The sequence below is a fragment of the Ochotona princeps genome, chromosome 18, assembly GCF_030435755.1.
Source record: "Ochotona princeps isolate mOchPri1 chromosome 18, mOchPri1.hap1, whole genome shotgun sequence".
In the NCBI taxonomy this organism is placed as follows: Eukaryota; Metazoa; Chordata; class Mammalia; order Lagomorpha; family Ochotonidae; genus Ochotona; species Ochotona princeps.
In genome coordinates this window covers 46,721,802-46,739,291 of record NC_080849.1, presented here as the reverse complement: position 1 = coordinate 46,739,291, position 17,490 = coordinate 46,721,802, and the positions used below count along the sequence as shown (strand labels likewise).

The window sequence follows — 17,490 nt, the reverse complement described above, 5'->3', positions numbered from 1 at the left end:
ACAGAACGTTCTCGGCGTCCCGCCCGGCCCACGCTGCAGCCTCGGGGTCGGCGACCGCCGGCGCTCGTCCAGCTCGCCCAGGAGTCCGAGTCCGCGAGTGTAGCAAAGTCCAGGGCGGGGAAAGGGGCGTCGGAGGGGAGAGAGCCGAGAACAGCCGCAGGGCTGAGACCGCGAGGGGGTGAGCGCCCCGGGAAACCCGCCGCTGGTGGGGGGGCAGGGGGGTACGAAGGAGCTGAGATGTGGAGAGGCAGGATGGCGGGGTGAGACGCAGACACCGAGAAAAGGCGCCTCAGAAAGCCGAGCGCCAAGCCGCCTCGCTCCCTCAGGCAAGCCCCGGTGCTGGCGGGCCCGGTGGCACCCCCGGGCTCCCCAGGGAGGATGCAGCGCCGAGCGAGGCAGGTGCGGCGGGAGCATGCGCGTGGGGGCGCGGGGGGCGGCTCCCGGCCTGCCTCCCACCTCCTCCCTCAGCCCCCCATCCCGGGCTTCCCAGCGTCGTGCCGGGGCCGGCCGAGCCGCGGCGATCCCGCCGTCGCCCCTGCCTGTCGCCGCTGGGCTCGGGGTAAGGAGGACTGGCAGCCGGCCCGGGGGAGGCGTCCAGGGGCCGGGCCCCGGGGGCTGGCGGTCGTTGGCGGCGGCTCGGCCCGGGGCGGCTGTGTCTGTTTGGCCGCCGCCGCCGCCGGGGCGCTCTCCGGCCTCCCCGCGGGAGATGTCGCCTTACTCGTGGGCCACTTCGGACGGGCGCGGGCGCCGGGGGCGCGGAGTCTCCGAGCCGCGTGGATTTTTTTTTGTTTGTTTGTTTTGGTTCCCCACCCCGGGACGGCTAGCCAAGCGGGCGAGGAGAGGCGCGTGCCCCGACACGACGCCACCCGCCTTCTCCCCGTGGGCCTGGAGTTGTGTCCCGGGGACAGCCTGGCCGGGGGCCCCAGCTGGGACCCGCGAGGTGGCCGTGGCCGGTGGGGCACACGCGGGCGAGCCCCGCAGTTAGCTCCCCGAGGGCTTGTTGAGGCTGAGAACCCTTGGCGGGATTTGTCCCTGTTTTGCCGCTGTATTCCTTTGTAGCCCTTGGTGAATGCCCTCAGGACGTACGTTAGTGTACAGATGTAATTTATCTACTTAACAGAGGAGGCAAACTAAGTAAAAGGGGGAGAGCCTGAGGTAAAAGTGGAAATTCAGTAAAACAGGTAAAAAGCAAACTAAGTAAAAGTGGAGACTGCTGAGGGTGTGAGGGTGCAGGCAAGTTAGAGGTCACGGAGACCTGCCACGCCACGCTGTTTCAGTGTGGAAACTTTCTAACCTGAAACTGGCTTGGTGTTCCTGAGACGCTCCAGTTGGAACTTTCTAGAAGGTGTTGGTGACAGGCTCCGGTTTTCAGTCCTAGGTTGAACTCAGCGTAGTGGGGGTCCTTGGCTCCATGTTCTTTGACCCCCTTCGAGCACTGGAGAAGGTCAAGGTGTAAAATGGCGGTGGTGGGTTGACCTTTTCCTTGGTATGTGATTCTAAATAGTTTGAATGCATTCTGACCTTTGAGTTGCTGAAACTGCCAAGTTCATTGGTTTCTGATGACTACGCAGAGTTGGTGAAGAGGGTGGAAAAGCAGACATTCTGAGGAAAATCCTATACTAACTTGATGCGGAATCTTCTAGCAGGAGGGACAATGAAAGGAAAGTGGCTCGTAACTATGCTGTCAGCTGGTGTCGCGGCATTGATGAGTTTGCGTATATGGCGCTTTTTTGGGGAAGTGGTTGTTTTTCACTTTGCCAGGAAATGTAGGGGCCAAAAGACTCACTAAGCTTGATCCTCCGCTACAACAAGCCCTCAGTGATTTCCTAAGAAAGATGTTGGTGGGAGTGTGAAGACAGAGTTTGGGACAGTTAAAAAGTTTCTTTCATTCTTGCTCTGAGGAGAAATAAGTGTGTGAAATTCATATGAGGATCTTAGGTGAGCGGTTCAAGTGGTGTGTCTTAACGCAACACCTGTGTGATTTACATCTTAAATTATACTTCCAGTTCATTTGCAGTAGTGAGTCATAGGCCTCCAGTATGTGGCATGGGACTGGACGGATGGCTCAGAGCCTGCTGCACAAATACCGCATTCATGGGTGAGCAGGCAGCTGCTGAGTAGCGCAGTGCGATAACAGTGGCCATGAGGATTAGGAAGGGAGAGTTGTTGTGAAAACCCCAGGAGTTCTTATGGCAAGGAACAGGTAGACCCCAAAGCCATGTGACAAAGGCTAGGAGGAGCAGAGGTCTCCCACTCTCTGACCAGGGCGGCAGAGGGATCCCATCCCCTACCCTGCCTGCATCTTTCCTTCACCTTCTGTAGAGCTGAAGGAGAAATGGAAAGTTACCGTTAGGCAGGTGTTTATTTTTTGCATTAGCAAATTTAATTGAGAAGGAGTGGTGCTGCTGGTGAACTGGGGGAGTGGCCAGGAGAACCCCAGCTTGGTAGGTCGGGGGTACTAGGCTCAGTTTATAAAAGTTAAAGACATGATATAACCTTCAGTAGAGTCGGGATGCTGGGCCAGGAGAAAGCCAGCTAGGAGATGTTCAGCTGTGACATGCAGTTGGCGGTAAAAAGCAAGAGAGAGGCTCAAGGCATGAGATTGGAGAGAAGAAGGCGGTTCTTGGACTGTGGGCCCTAAGGGGGAAGGAGTCAGAGAAGCTGAGGAGTGGTTGGTTCCATGGAGGAGAAGACGTGGAGGATGGTGGAGGGAGCACCTGGTTCAGTTTTGTTAGTTTCTGAATGGCTAGAATGAGTTGATCCCAGCAGTAGCCCTTCATTATGAGCTGTTGGTCATGTTTTACTTTGTGTTTTTAGGGCACATATGTTCCGTTTCCGTATGAGTAGCAGGTTGTTGCTTATAAAGTATTTCCATCTTGTGGCATCGGTAAAATATTTTGAGGATAATTTTTATAGGAGCATACCTCCAAGTGAAGAGAACTATTTAGTCTGTTAAAAATGTATTTTTTACACATTTCAAACAGCGGCTTACAGCAAGCAGTCTCAGATGGCTGTCATCCTGTGCTTAAGCAAAATAAAAGCAAAACAAGGAATTAGAAAAGGCTTAGGAGAAAGTGAAACCTCAGCTGATTCACAGGCAGTAGTGCTTTGTTTAATTAAGCTTTTGCATTTACTATTTTTTTTAGAATAATGCTTTAGCAAATTTATTGTTATTTTATTTTGTAAATACAAATGATTTTCCATAGAAGTGATAGAATCACCCCTTCACAATTGTTGCAGCTGGCTTCTTTGACCTGAGTGTGATGGGAGCCTTTGGTGGTGTAACCTGCTGAACCCTCAGCGTGTGTGTTGGAGTGTGCACATGTGTGTGTGTTTAATGAGGCTAGATGCATTGGAGAGCCCTTGTGCATCCCCCACCCCCCGAAGATATATTTATGTGATCGAAGTGCAGTTGCTGTGGCGGGGACTGTGGGAACTGGAGCAACTGTGTGTGTGTGTGTTTGAACCGCATCCAGCTGGAGAGAACGTATTTGAAAGGACAGACAGATAGAAATGTGTCTCTGTCCTGCAGCAATATACTTGGTGCACGGAGCCTGTAATAACACATGCGTGGACTCTGATGGTCGAAAGCCGAAGTTTATTACTGGCATCAGACTTTATACACTGAAAGTTGTATGGGAGAAGGGAGGAAGTATTGAGCTTATCAACAAAATCCATCAACTGTTTCTATACTTTTGTTTGGAACTCCTTTTGTTTTGTCTATTCCACCAAATGTTCTCATTCACATGTTGTCCGCTCAACTGTTCTCATACAAATGATATCCAGTCAGTTATAGAAAAGGTATCCATTCGGTTATTCTCATACAAATATTATCCAATCAATTGTAATCCTGTGCTCTCTGACCTTCCAGGGTCATAATGTCCTTCTACAGAAATGCAATACTTGCACACAATATTTTGGTGTATAACATATTTTTTAAAAGATTTATTTATTTTCATTGGAAATTCAGATTTGCAGAGAGAAAAAGAGGCAAAGATCTTCCTTCTCCTGATTCACTCCTCAAGTGGCCGCAACTGCCAGAGGCTAAGCCAATCCAAAGTCAGAAGCCAGGAACTTCCTGCAAAACTCCCATGCGGGATTTTAAAAATATATATTATATTCACTTGAAATGCAGACTTATAGAGGGGGAAAGAGAGACAGGTCTTCATCCTCTGGTTGACTCTGCAAAAGGCTGCAATGGCCAGAAGCAGGCCAGTATGCAGCCAGGAGCCTGGAGCTGCTTCTGGGTCTCCCACATAGGTTCAGGGAGGAAGCACCTGGGCCATCCTGTGCTGCTTTGCCAGGCACACTAAGAGGGAGCGGGATAAGAAGTGTGGCAGCCAGGAGTTGAACCGAGCCCATAGGGAATGGCAGCGCTGCAGGCGGTAGCTTTACTTGCTAACACCACAGTGCCAACCCAGCATCTTTTAATGAGTTTGGTTTTTTGGAAGTCAAAGTTAGACAGAGTGGGTAGAGTGAGAGGCAGATCTTCCGTTCTTCTTTTAAATTCATAAAGCTCTATGTTGGTCTGGTCCGGGCTGGGTTTGTATTCAGGAACCAGGAGCTTCTCAGGGGCTTATTCAATTTTTTCAACATTTAGGCCATCTTCTACTGCTGTTTCCCAGGTGCGTTTTCAGGGAGCTGCATTGAAAGTGGAGCAACGGGGACATGAACTGGAGCCCTTATAGGATGCCAGTGTTGAAGACACTTAACCCATTGCACCACAGCGCTGGTTTGGTATGCCAGCATTCTGGTAGCTTCTAAAATGATTATGATGATATTTTAGATTGAATAATCATTGTCCTACTCTGTTCTTTTGCAGGGGATAAGTTACGAAATGTAGAAGGGGATAAGGCATTTTTTTGTTGTGTGTGTATGTTATAGCACTGTGTGCTGTGTGCTTGGGGTGCTCATAATACCCTTGCTGCTTTCATGGAGTGTGCAGTTAGTGAGAACACTCCCATGGGGTGGGTATGAATAAGTTTACTGCCAGGAAGACCTACAGCACTGCCTGGTGTGTAGGCCTGGGGCTCAGAGAAGGCCTTTGGTGAGGAGCTGCCTGTCACGGGGAAGCAGAGTCAGGAGGAGTGCAGGCAGAGGGAAGCACGTGGTGCCCTGGAGGACGTGGCTGGGAGTTAGCCAAGGGGCATGGAGTCCCTCAAAGGTGTGGGGAGATTTGTGGGGTTTATTTTCTTAGCATTCAAAGGCGTAGAAGAGTTGGAACAGGAGGGAGGCTTGGTCTGCTCTCTGCTGGTAGAAGGCCACTCTGGCCACCTTCGTGGAATAGGGGGCGTCCAGGTGAGAGTGCTTGGCACAGGGAGATGGGTGTGGGGATGGCTGGTGGTGGAGGGACTGCAGGCATATTTGAGGCTTGGAGAAAGGAAAGAATACACAACATTTGCCCTGACCTTAGTATGAGAAGCTGGTGAATTTTGGAGCTGCGGGAGACTAAAAAGTGCAGATATGATACCTTTGCTTGATTCCCAACACACCTAGTGGCTCCCGAGTTTGAACCGCCAGCCTGCTGTAAATAGAAACTTGCACCCCAGTACATGCAGTCTTACAGCTTGTCGTCAAGTTGCCTTTGTGTCAGCATCTTGTGTCCTGAACAGGAGGTCTGCAGTGGCTGGATGTGTGTGCTCTGTGGAGTGTTTCCCCCACAGCGTGGCCTCCTGACAGTGATCCCAACCCTCACGGGGCTCTGGTTCTGCAGTTCGTAGCTGTGGCTGCTTCTGCAAGTGTGACAGACTTAAAAAATAGTACTTCTTGGGTGACAGACTTTTGGAAGTTGTGCTGGTTATTATTGTTGTGATTGATTTCTAAGGAAAACCCAAGGAGCAGGTGATAGGTGTGATTTCAGCCCATATTGGTAGATCCAGGTTAGCACTGCTGCCAGTCAAAAGCACATTTCACAAATGAGCAAGTATTCCATCCTTGGGATTGGTGCATGGTACGGTACCTGTGCTGTTTGGCAGAAGGGGTTAAGGCTGAGGGGGTCAGCAGTTCTGAAGTGAAGCAGGCAGAAGAAAAACCGCAGAGTCCTCTTGGCGTTGCTTCATTTTTCTTTTTGGAACTCAGCATAGGCTCTTGTCTAATCTAAGACATTTTTCAAGTGCTGTGGAGACAGTAGGGAGTTGTGAGGCTAGCAAACCAAGGATCTCATGAGACCTAAGAAGGTAGCCATTTCAAAATGGGCAGAGAAAACACTGGAAGTGGAAATATGCATTCTATTTTAACTTATTTATTTTATTTATAGTTTTTTAAAAGATTTATTTATTTTAATTGGAAAGTCAGATATACAGAGAGGAAGAGAGACAGAGAGGAAGATCTTCTGTCTGATGATTCACTCCCCAAGTGACCACAGTAGTCACTGCTGTGTCAATCCGAAGCCAGGATCCAGGAATTTCTTCCAGGTCTCCCACGTGGGTGCAGTGTCCCAAGGCTTTGGGCCATCCTCGACTGCTTTCCCAGGCCACAAGCAGGGAGCTGGATGGGAGGTGGAGCTGCCGGGATTAGAACCAGTGCCCATATGGGATCCTGGCACATTCAAGGCGAGGACTTTAGCCGCTAGGCCACGCTGCTGGGCCCATATTTTAACTTATTTTAAAAAAAGATTATGGAGAGAAAGAATATCTTCTATCAGTTCCCAAATGGGAGCAAAAAACAGGTCTAGGGCAGGGAGAAGTCAGAAGCCAGAAACTTCATGGTGGGATACCGCATGGGTAGCAAGGTCCAAGCATTTGGGTCATTGCCGCCTTTTCAGGAGCATTGGCAGGAAGCTGGACTGGAAAAGAGCATTGCAAACAACAGTTTAATCCAATGTGCCACAATGCTATCCCCACGCTTTTTTATATTAAAGCAAAACAAAGCAAGACAGATATTGAAAGAGATCTTACCTGCTGGTTGACTCCTCACATGCTCCAGCAGTAGGACTCGGCCAAAGGTAAGAGCTCTGATTCCCATCTGTAGCTCCCATGTGGGTGGTAGGAACCTGTGCACCTGGGCTATCTGATGTGTTAGCAGGAAGCTGGATCAAATGTGGAGTAACCAAAGCTTGAACCAGGCACTCTGATGTGAATTGTAGGCATCCCAAGTGACAATCTAAGAATAAATAGAGAGATAGACACACATAGCCACCCCCCACCCCCTAGAGAGGGAGAATTTTCTACTCACCGATTCACTCTCCAGATATCCACACACCTGGGCCAGGTCAAACGCCATTCAAGTTTCCCAAATAAATGAATCATAGGAATCTTCATATTTAAAATATGAACTATGGTAGTCCATGGGCCAGTACCCTGAAAAGGCTTGGTAGGCTTCAGCCTATGACACTGGGATCCCATGTGGGTGCCATTTGTGTCCCAGCTGCTCAACTTGCATTCCAGCTCCCTGCTGTGCCTTGGGAAAGCAGTGGGAGATGCTGCTGTGCGGGAGGCCCAGAAGAAGCTCCTAGCTCCTAGCTTTGGACCAGCTTAACTCTGGCCCCTGCAGCTATTTGGGAAGTGAACCAGCAGATGGACGATCTCTTTCTCGCTTTCTCTCCTTCTTTTTATAACTCTGACTTTTAAATAAAAATAAATCTTTAAAAAGAATACGATGTCTCATAGTGGGGTTTTGGCCTACTGGCTGAGATGCTGATTAAGTTGTCCGAGTGCCATGTTGGAATGTCTGGGCTCGATGCCTGGTCTGGCTCCTGACCCCAGCATCTTAGGAACGCCAGTCCCTGGAAGCCGTGGTGAAGGCTGAAGTAGTGAGGTTCCTGCTGTCCACGCGTGGGACATGGGTGGAGTTCCTGGCTGTCAGCCTCAGCGCGGCCTAGCGCCTACTGTCATGGGCATTTAGAAATAAGCAGATAGCTTATTCTCTGTCTCTCAAATACATAAAAATGTTAAAAAAATAATTGCTCCAAATTTTTCAGATCTTGTTAAGATGAACCATTTGCCTTCTGACCACATGTAGTCTATGCTGTGGTGGTTTGCTGTCTGCAGCAGACTGTGTGCCATTCACTGTGCTGTATTTCTAATCAGATTGTTTTGTTATTTTCCACTCTTGCCTTCCGTGTGTTCCATGCTGCAGACCCTCAGCAAGTGTGCTGACTCCTGAGCTCACTGATTGCTCTTGATGAGATGTGTGAGCTCGGCGTGGGGTGCTGGAGCCAGCCCTGAGGATCTCTGCAGCACACGTGGGTGTCCAGAGGTGGAGTTAACAGCCTTGACCTTGTAACACTTTGATTTGTGTTTCTGCAGGGCTTTGTGCATGCTTCCTCATTAGTCTTTCCCGCCACTGTCTAGTAGTCTATGCATCTGTGAGCCTTCCTGCTTTGAGACTGTCCCTGTCCCTCGCAGGCTTCTGTACCTTTGCACCTACCCCATTCATTGTGAGGTTTCTTTTACCTGGAAACGTCCATGCCTCCCCAGTTGGATTCTACCCCCACCCCACCATGGTGTGCTTTGCTGCCATAATGTACCGTTCACCATTTTCCTCTGAGAGGTTGGGTTTTGTATATTTGTAGATATACAGAGAGAAAGGTCTTCTGTTTGTTGGTTCACTCCCCAAGTGACCAGAAAGATAGGAGCTGAGCTGAGCTGAAGCCAGGAGTCAGGAGCTTCTTCCAAGTCTCTCATGTGGGTGCAGGATCCCAAGGCTTTGAGGCATCCTCAACTGATTTCCCAGGCCACAAGCAGGGAGCTGGATGGGAAGCGGGGCAGCTGGGACTTGAACAGGTCCCAACCTGGAATCCCAGCAGCTGCACTGAGTCACTGAGCCATCATGCAGGGCCCAATAAATAAATCTTAAAAGAATTCAGGGCCTGGCAAGGCCCTAAAGTCCTTGCCCTGAACACGCCGGGGTCCCATATGGGCACAGGTTCTAATCCCAGCAGCTCCACTTCCCATCCAGCTCCCTGCTTGTGGCCTGGGAAAGCAGTCGAGGATGGCCCAATGCATTGGGACCCTGCACCCATGTGGGAAACCTAGAAGAGGTTCCTGGCTCCTGGTTTTGGATCGGCACAGCAGTGGCTATTGTGGTCACTTGGGGAGTGAATCATCAGACGGAAGATCTTCCTCTCTGTCTCTCCTCCTCTCTGTATATCTGACTTTGCAGTAAAAATAAATCATTCTTTTTTTTAAAAAAATCTTGAAACAATTGAAATAGCCTGAGAGGCAGAGGGAGAGAAAGGAAGGGGAAGGACAGAGAGAAGTAATGGATCTGCTAATTCACTCCCCAAATGCCTGTGCTAGCTAATACTGGGTCAGAATCAGAGCCAGATGTTGGGAACTCAATCCAGTGTACTTGAGTGTCTGCTGTGCCCCAGGCTCTGCCATTAGCAGGGAGTTGGAGTCAGGAACATAAACCTGGTACTTCAAGTGGGGAGTTGGGACTTAACTGGCATCTTAACTACTAAGCCTAATTTCCATGTCAGGATGGGTTATTTATGTTAATTAGTGTCAGGAAAAAATTCCAGAAAATTCCTGACATTCTGCCGTTGTTTGAGTAAGCAGCTGAGACTTTGGGTTTAACTTAAAATACAAGTACCGACCTTTGAGCAATACATTTTATTATTATTATTATTATTGCCACATATTAAACAAAATAGGGTTGTCCTCTTTTTTTTTTTTTAAGATTTATTTATTTTATTACAAAGTCAGATATACACAGAGGAGGAGAGACAGAGAGGAAGATCTTCCATCCGATGATTCACTCCCCAAGTGAGCCGCAACGGCCGGTGTGCGCCGATCCGAAGCCGGGAACCAGGAACGTCTTCCAGGTCTCCCACGCGGGTGCAGGGTCCCAAGGCGTTGGGCCGTCCTCGACTGCTTTCCCAGGCCACAAGCAGGGAGCTGGATGGGAAGTGGAGCTGCCGGGATTAGAACCGGCACCCATATCGGATCCCGGGGCGTTCAAGGCGAGGACTTTAGCCGCTAGGCCACGCAGCCGGGCCCTTGTCCTCTTTTTGCTTTATGGTAAATAATATCTTTTAATTCCCTATCGTTACACCTTTTATACATCATAAAGTTGAATGATTGGAGATGCCAGCATACTACTTCCAAATCTATAATTTACACACTCTATATCTGAGGATGGTTAGAGCAAAGATTTTTATTTTCTCTCTCTTCCAACACTGTGATCTTGCTGTGAATTTATTCCCAGAAGATATGGGAGTGATTTTTGGGCAGCTTTACAGATGAAGTTTAGTATAGAAGAGGATGGTTAAGGTTAATAGACCCAGAATCTGGAGGCCTGCACCCTCTTCCAGCTGTTGTCAGTCTTGTCGTTTCCAGTGGTCATGCCCACACATTTCATTGTGGTTAATCATTAGTAATCATTACCAACACTTCTTTCTGCTGCTGTTAGAATACTGAGGATAGCACTGCCCATCTTCTCAGCACTGGCTTGCACTGTGTGCAGTGCTGGAGCAAGCGGGAAGGGAACAGGGCAGGAAGCGAAGTGTATGGTTATGCAGTATTCACCAGCGTGATGCACAAAGTCTAAATTTAATAGGCCTGGCTTTAAATTGCATTCACGTCCAAATAAATTGTGTTTCAGATTTCTAGAACTTTCAGCTGTAACTTCTGTTAGGCGTCCAGCATGACGTTTGACAAAGCTTCGTATAGCTGCTTTGTATTTTGTTGCTGTTGTTACACACTAGAGTTAGCATGACTTTTTTTTTTAGACTTTAGGGAGTTCAGAACTATTCTAAATATTCTGAGTCTGGACTTTCCAATCTTGGTACTTTTAACAGAAATTTTTTGGTGTCTGAGTTGTTAAGCAGATCACCCCTCTGCCTTCTACATGTCTTGAGCAACTTTTACTTGTTAGCTGTGACAACCCAAAATGCCTCCAGGTTTTTCCCATCATCCTCTGGGGAGGGACTGGGTGGGTGAGAGCATCCTCAATTGAGTCCTCTGATTTAATTCAGCCTATTTTGCAGGTTTGATCATCTGCAGTCATCTGTTGTCACAAGTGGAAGTTCTGTGGTCAAAAGTCGTTTGTCAGAATTAATCAGGATGCCAATTATCTAACTTGTGGGACTTTCTTGTTAATTCAAAAGTAATTTTTCTCTAAAAACATAAACAGTTCAGATGACAGTCCAAGGTCCCTGCTGATTCTGTTGCCATAGCAAACCAAATAAAAGTTGCCGTTATTGTGAATCAAACTGGCAAGACAACAGCTGTAGTGATCAGTTTGGAGAAGTGATTTGTCTACATTTTCCATTGGAGTGATAGCAGAGTTGGAATGTGATTTGGGCTTCTTGAGTCTCAGCCTGTGGGGTTTTCTATTAAGTTGTGTCATTGTTTTCATAGCCACATTTTGCAGTGCAGTTGTAGTCAATAGCTGAGCGAGCTTTATTCTAGAGGAATAATTCACGTGTGCTTGCACAGTTGGGCATTATGAAGCTAGTGTTATAAAGAATACCTGAAAAATAAGAGTGCATTGACTCATTCCATAACCATTTACTGTCTGCTTTGAGCACGGCTCTGCTTGGCCGTGGGGTATAAGAGATATGAAGAGTTAGACACTGCAGTGCCGGTCCTGCTCCCAGGAAGTTCCTCGCCAGGTGTGGACTACAGCCCGAGTTTCCTGCTGTTGTGTTCCCTGGTGCTCTCCCCCACTGTGTATTCATGCTTTTTTATTCCTTCAGCGGCAGTGTTTCTGAGCACTCACATTGATCAGAGGTGCTCAGTCCTTTCTGCCTAGGAAGTACCCTTGTCATGCAGGGCACTGCTGGGAGTACCCCTGTCCCTGCATAGGAGCCTTAACACTGGGGCTGGGCCTATCAGGGTCCTGCTGCTGCGGCATCACCTTACTCTGCTCCAGACAGACCTCAGGGGCTGCCTGGGAGGCCCCGGGGCAGGGCCGAGTTACCTTCAGCCTGCTCTGCACCAGCCAGTCTTCTAGGACCGTGTGTTAAGGCAAAGTGCAAGGTTTTCATCAACCCCATGGAGGTTAACGGCATTGAGGGCACTAGTGTCATTTCCCTGTTTATGTGTCCTCTGTTGGCTTATGCCACAAGGAAGAAAGAAAGGTTCAGTTTTGGAAACTGAAAACTGTTTCTTCACCTTTGGAAGTTTTTCTGGAGTATTGTATTGCAAGTGAAGACAATAAATTTGCCAAAATACATGTGCCTTTGTGTGTGAACATTAAGGTTCTCCAAGTTTTTCCCAACCTAAGTATCTAAAAAGACAGTCAACCCTCGAATGCATAGTTTATACATTGAGAGATCATGAAATAATTTATCTTCCATGTTTTGATTTTTATTCAGTCTACGTTGAGGTTTCCATCCTGAAGGTTGCCTAGTTAAGTAAGCCTTCTGTATGTTTCCTGATGTGAGGGTGAGAGATGGAGAGCACATCAGTCTACTGGCTCACTCCCGGGGCCTGCACAGGTAGGGCTGAGCAGGGCCAGTGCAGTGAGAAGCTCGGTCTGGTTTCCCTTGTGGGGAGCAGGGCCATCACCTGCTGTCTCCGAGGGTGTGCCTCCACGTGGAAGGAAGAAGCAGCTTGGGAGCTGGGACTAGAACGCAGGCATGCTGATGTGGGACATGAGTGTCTTCACTTCTGCGGCCTCCGGTTCCTTTTATGTCCTTCCTTAAGGTCACACTTCCTGTAGGTTGTGAGGATTTCTTTTGGGGATGAAAAATTAAGGAGACCTTGAAGAAGAGTCAGCAAGAATTTCTTCAATTTGTTCTTAGATTCTGTATTTTTGTCCATATACCTCCCCTCTCCTGGTTGAGTGTACAAATAAAAGATCTGGGTTGTATCTGTTACCTACATTGTTTTTCATCCTGAATGCTAAACCTAATACAGGTTCCTATTGTAGAACCTCATGTATAAAGAAATAGAGTATAAGAATGTTCCTGAATGTGTACCAATTAGGGATTCCAATTTTATCAGACTAATCAATGATATGTATTAATAGCATATTCCTTAGGATCCTGATGTGAAATTAATGGGTAAATACTTCATCTAAATGTCTTTTTTAAAAAGGCACTGTAGTGGCGTATAGCAAAAAAGGGAAAACAAATGGAAGGAATTTCAGCAACAAAATTATAGTTATTTAATTTAAATTTATTGGAAAGGCAGAGAGACAGATGTTTTTGTCTGCTGGTTCATTTGCCAAAATGTAAGCAACAGCTACAGCTGGTCCAGGCTGAAGTCAGGAGTGAGGGGCTCGTCCAGCTCTCCTGGGTGGGTGCCAGGGATCCAACCATGCAAAGCCCTCACCACCTCCTTCAAGGAGCATATTAGCATGAAGCTGGAAAAGAACTGGGACTTGAACCAGACACTCTAACAGGCAAGTGTCCCAAGCAGTCTCTTAACTACTGTCCCAAGCGTCTACCCAGGAGACAATTTTTAATAAAATGTCATTTGCTTTCAAATGCTTGGGCATGATTATCCCAGCGCAGGGATGGGGAGCGTCTATCATTTTGTTTGGTTCTGCCAAGGCAGCTGCAGGCAGGACTCAAAATTCAATAAATCTGTAGCAGGCTCATTTTTAAGTTGATAATTTTATCTGGCACATGAATGATGTTATAAATAGTCAAAGGGCTCTTGGCAGAAAAATGGTTCCCCACCAGTCGCCTGGAGAATAAAAGGAAGGTGTTAGCTACTTGTTCCTACTGTGTAGGCTGACTGGGAAGCAGTCAGGAGCACTGTGGCACAGGAGGATTGTGTTGGGCAGGAGAGGTTGGAATAGCGTTTTGCTCTGTAAAATCATTTTCTGAGTTGGTGAACTGTACTTAACTAAATTTCTTCACAAATCAAACTAAAACTTCCCCAATTTACAAAAATTACATTATGGGAAAGACAGAAGATATTCAGACCAAGAAAATATGCTTTGTGATTATATGTAAGATGAAATTAGGTTCAAGATTTAGAGAAGCTTGAATAGAGTTATTGTGTATGTGAGTATCATGTGGGATGCTACCATCATTTAAGAGGCAGGATGATATTTGGTTATGAAGACTAGCCTCACATGGTGTAGGAATTCTGGCAGCTCTGCCCGAGTCCCATAAATGCCACTAGAGAAATCCCATACAAACTTTAAGAAATTCCCTGAGGGTTGATATACTCTCTCCCTTTTTTCTGTCTTTACTCCTATTGAGAGCTACTGTCTGGATAATTACATTTAAATAATTCTACTGGCTACATGTGATGATGATACAGGCTAAATATTGTGGAAAATTAATTTGGAAAACAAACGAACGAAAGATTTATTTGGTGCAATGGCTCAATTGGCCAATCTGTTGCTAGCAAGCTCTGGCATTCCAAATGGATGCTGCTTCGTGTCCTGTCTATTCCACTTCAATCCAGCCTGAGAAAGCAACAAAGGATGGTCCAAAATAATTTATTTTCAACTGAATCTTTCAAAAAAACAAAAAATAAGTGTTTATTTTTCTTTGAAAGGCAGATCTTACAGACAGAGGAGAGACAGAGAGAAGGTTTTCCATCTGCTGCTTGTTCACTCCTCAAGTAGCCACAACCACAAGAGCTGAGCTGACTTGAAGCTGAGAGCAGAGTCCCAAGGACTCGGGCTGTCTCTCACTGCTTTCCCAGGCCACAAACAGAGCTGGAGCAGAAATGGTGCGGCTGGGACATCAACCAGCACTTACATGGAATGCTAGCGTCACAGTACCTGAGGATTAACTTGCTGCAGCATTGTGCTGGCACTGAGTAAACTGCTTGGCTTAGAGTTTAGATAAATAAATTGTTCTTTCCCTTTTAGGATATCATTTCATATGAATTAATTTCATAAGAATTTTGATAGTACCTGGAATGGTAGCCTGGCGGGCAAAGTCCTTGCCTTGCATGCGCCAGGATCTCATAGGAGCACTGGTTCGTATCCTGGCTGCTTCTCTTCCCTTCTAGCTACCTGCTTGTGGCCTGGGAAAGCAGTAGAGGATGACTCAAAGTCTTAGGACCCTGTACCCGCATGGGAGACCAGGAAGAGGCTCCTGGCTGCTGGCTTCAGATAGACTCAGCTCCAGCCATTGTGGCCACATGAGGAGTGAACCAGCAGATGGAAGATCTTTCTCTTTATATCTCCTTTTCTCTGTAAATCTGACTTTCCAGTAAAAATAATAGCATTGCAGATCTATCCAGACCACTTGGTCAGAACCTTTAGAACATGCATGTTGGGACCCGGAGTTGATACCGGATGGCATTCCCTATCCCTGGGTACTGGGACACTTGGGAAGCCATGTGTGGCTCTCCCCTTCCCCCAGAGACAAGAAGAAATAGAGAATTTGGAAACAATGATTTCACCCACTTTTCCCTAATCCTCGATCCTTCCCACCCTGGTCAACCATGTAATCATCATTACAAATATTTTTTTTATAATCCTACAGTTATTATCTTAATTCTTATGACACATTAATGAAAATACTATGCATAGATATTGGTTTTCTCCATAAGTTAAAAAGCATTGCTTAGTCTTCCAAGCATTATTTGCATTTACTAATAATTAAAATTTCTGAAAAAAATCGTTTGTTTTATTGATTTGAAAGACAGAGTCACAGAGAGAGAGAGAGTATGGAGAAAAGGAGAGGGGGGGGGGTCCTCTATCCACTGGTTCAGTTTCCAAATGGCTGCAGTGGCTGGAGCTGAGTGTAACCAAAGCCAGAAATCAGGAGTTCTTTTGAGTCTCCATGATGAGTGCAGGGACCCAGTCTTTTGTTGCTTTCCTAGAATGTTAGCAGAGAGACTGGGAGTAGAGCAGCCAGGTCTTGAACTGGTGCCCATATGGGATGCCGCCACCGCAAGAGGCAGCTTAGTCTGATAGGTCACAACACCAGTCTCCAATAATTAAATTTTTGATTTGTGTATTTTTTGCTCAGACCTTACTCTGTGTGGCACTAGAGACTAAACCAATCTTCACATTATCTTTTGGAACAATGTGAGAGAATTGTATGAACTTGGAATGTGCTGCCTTGATGACTGATTTCCATAAAGAAAGAAGTGTTTGGTTTAGTAACCTTTTATACAGATGTTCTATAAGCTTGGTTATGTGTGTGAATGTACTCGTGGAAGGAGTGGAACTTACTACTGTAAGATTGAATTATGTGATTTTACTATATTATAGATGGTAATGTTATCTCTACAAGTGCCAGGCAGCCAGCGCGCCATTAGGCGCCAGGCTCTGCTTGCTTGCCGCCCAGCCAGGGAGCTCTGGGGTTTTGGTTCTTTGAATTGCTGCTTAGGTAGCTCCAGTTCAACCCGCTGTGCTTCTGGGATGTGAATCAATCCTAAAGATTCCCAATGACAGTAACTCTTCCTTTGAAGAACTTGTAATCACTGAACAATGCTGACCACCAAACACCAGTCCATGCAAAAGCTATGGCTCGGGGCTTGTCCAGCAGAATCATATCCTGTTACCTGACATGATGATGGATCAGGGGAAGGGTCACATTTTGCAGGGCCATGACATTAGCTAGCACTCGAGAACCATATTTGGGGTAGACTCTCTGGGGGATGTGTGGGCCAAACCCTGTGGAAATTCTAGCCCCACTAGTTAGCTCAAGAGTTGGGGTAGTGATAGACTAAGCTAGGTGTGACCAAGGAGCCTGCCATCAATCACAGGTAAAGGAACTGACAACAGTCTGGATTGGTCAAGGCAGCAGCACCCAAATGTACATCCTGAATAGGGTGTGGGGTAGGTCGTGCTGCAACGTTCACCAGCTCATACAAGGCCAAATGGAAGGCCAGACTACGCCGGGCACTGGCCTAGAACCCAATGGCATGTATGAGAACTGGGTCTGGGAGTGGATTAAGTGGAGGAACTTGGGAAACTCCCCTGGCGAGTCATAGCTCCCGCTGGTGAACATGTGGTCCAGACCTGGGGGTCAGATAAGCAGGGCATAGTAGCTCCAACAGCTGGATAATGTGTCAATTGATAATGAAACAGGGTGGAACGGGCAGGACTGAGCAAACCTTAGCCCACAAGCAAAACTAGAGACCAGGATGGAGCACAGGTCATGCCGAGTTAGGCTCTTGCACCTACTGGTCTGCTTGAGCCAGGAACGCTAAGCCTCAGTGTCTAAGGCAGAGGTCGGGACAGGTGAGGGGCTGAGCCAAGCTGAGTCAGAGCAACCACTGACATGTGCGTGATCTATGTCTGGGAACAGGCCTGGTTGGGGAGCTAAGGGGACAACCCTAGCTGGGTTGAGGTTCCCACCAAGGGGCATGTGGGCTGGAATGGGGGCTGCTTTCTGGTCAGGATACGGTTGTAGTGTCCCTTGGCACTAGTGTGGACTGGGATTGGATGCACTGAGCCAGGCCAGACCCCAACACCGTCTGGTGTCCTGGAGGACCAGGGTAGATGTGGGATGGACTGGGCAAGGTATCAACCCCTACTGAGCCATATGTGAGCTGTATGTGGGTACGGACGAGCCATGGCTGGGCTGAAACATTCAACAGCAAGGACCAGTTTGGGTTGAAGGCCAGCCAAGAAAAGCCACTGTTCCAGTTAGGACAGGAGGTGAACTGAGTAGGG

The 17,490-nt window shown here is 47.5% G+C and overlaps 1 protein-coding gene across 1 annotated transcript in view; it reads left to right on the top strand.

The window, feature by feature from the left end:
* The first annotated feature begins 408 nt into the window (after window positions 1-408).
* L3MBTL4 (L3MBTL histone methyl-lysine binding protein 4) overlaps window positions 409-17,490 on the top strand; it is a 391,255-nt gene continuing 374,173 nt past the window's right edge. The window contains exon 1 of the mRNA XM_058677030.1: window positions 409-559. The gene's annotated coding sequence lies outside the window, so the exon portion shown is untranslated. The remainder of the gene's footprint in view (window positions 560-17,490) is intronic.